This window comes from Otolemur garnettii, unplaced genomic scaffold, assembly GCF_000181295.1.
Source record: "Otolemur garnettii isolate 467f Iridium unplaced genomic scaffold, OtoGar3 scaffold00022, whole genome shotgun sequence".
NCBI classification, from domain to species: Eukaryota; Metazoa; Chordata; class Mammalia; order Primates; family Galagidae; genus Otolemur; species Otolemur garnettii.
Window position 1 is genome coordinate 16,726,097 of NW_003852417.1, and position 1,942 is coordinate 16,728,038.

Genomic DNA, 1,942 nt, shown 5'->3' on the forward strand with positions numbered 1-1,942 from the left:
AGAGCCCTCATCTCCCAAAGCTGTTGTATTAGGGGTTAAGTTTCCAACACATGAATGTTGGAGGACACTAAGACCATAGCAAGTGAATGCTGAATTGTCTAAGTACACATATTTGCAAATAAATTGAGAAAATGTAATATTCAGAACAGGATGCATTTTTCATTCTCATCAGGGATATCTAGAGTGTATAACATTGATAGGCCTTTGTTTATCCATCACGCTGTCGCCCTGGGTAGAATGCCATGGCATCACAGCTCACAGCAACCTCCAACTCCTAGGCTCAAGCAAGTCTCCTGGTTTCGCCTCTCAAGTAGTTGGGACTACAGGTGCCCACCACAACGCCCGGCTATTTTTTGGTGGCAACCATCATTGTTGTTTGGAGGGCCCAGGCTGGATTGGAACCTGCCAGCTCAGGTGTATGTGGCTGGTGCCCTAGCCACCTGAGCCACAGACGCTGAGCCCAGCTCTAAGTTTTTGAATTTCATAACTTTGATATCATTTGTCATTAAAGTATTTAACTTTTCCCTGAGAGGACTCTGAAAGTCCTTTCCCCTTTTTGTTTTCTGTTTGCCCTGTTTCCCCACCTCTCAAATGGAAAAGAACTTTAAAATTGCAAATGAATTGCAGACACATATTAACTAAAAACATACTATGCAGAAAATGGAAGGTTGAACATGGTTTTTCCTCTAACTCACCTGTCATCAGACTCCAGTTGCAACATACAGAGACTTGCCATTCAGCACCGTGGCTCACAGTGTTTTAAACTTTTCTTTCAACCTCATTAACACCTGCAGTCCGATTATGAGATAATCATACACTTTCCCTTCTCAGTAATTCATCTCCCACCTTGCCAAGCCCTTCCTTCAAACAATGACACTGAAGCTTCTGGCTAAAACAAAGAAGTTACAGCTGAGCTTTGCACTTCAAACTAGACTTTCTAAAGTCCACAGTGGGACATAGTCTCGAGAGCCAGGTTTTTCTGATGTAGAGATATTTCTCAGAAATCCTAAAGCTGAGTTTCTACATAAAAAGAAACAAAGCCCCTTAGACAACTGATTATAGAATAAACCACAGACAGCAGGAGGCATTGATTACTGCCACATCTGGGGGAGGCAGCCCTTCTACCAGAGTGGGAAGGATCTGGGGGCAAGGGGAGTATAACAATATGAAGGTCAGTGTCTATTCCCAGACTGAAAGTAGAAGTACTAATTACAAGTCCCAGAGAAACTTTGTTTATTTATTTATTTATTTTTGAGACAGAGTTTCACTATGTTGCCCTCAGTAGAATACTGTGGCCTCACAGCTCACAGCAACCTCAAACTTTTGGGTTTAAGCGATTCTCTTGCCTCAGCCTCCCCAAGTAGCTGGGACTACAGGTGCCCACCACAATGCCCAGCTGTTTTTTAGAGATGGGGACTTGTTCTTGCTAAGGTTGGTCTCGAACTCCTGAGCTTAAGCGATTCACCTGCCTGGGCCTTCCAGAGTGCTAGGATTACAGATCTGAGCCACAGCGCCCGGTCTAACCTTACTATTTTTTATTTCTCAGACGTTGTGGAGGGTTGGGAAGCTGTCAAGCTCATGGTGGTAAATGTATATTTCCCCCCAATTTTTTACTTAAAAGGTCAAGTTTTATCATTGTCAACAAATACTGTCAATTGTTTTCCTGAAGTGACAGGCTCATTCTGTCCATTTACCAGAAAATCCCCAAATCTGAACAACCATAATTTGTCAGTCATTCTCTTAAATGGATACGAATGAACTATTAGCTCAGCTTGTGATTCAACCACACAAATGCTTTTTACTCAAAATTACCATACTTCAATATGTGGCAGAAGTGTTTTATGTATAAACTTTCCATTTTTGCCATGCATACTGAAATGACAGGTTCTTGGAGGGTGAGATTTAACAAAATTTTAAAAAATTGTTCATCTTGGCTCAGCGC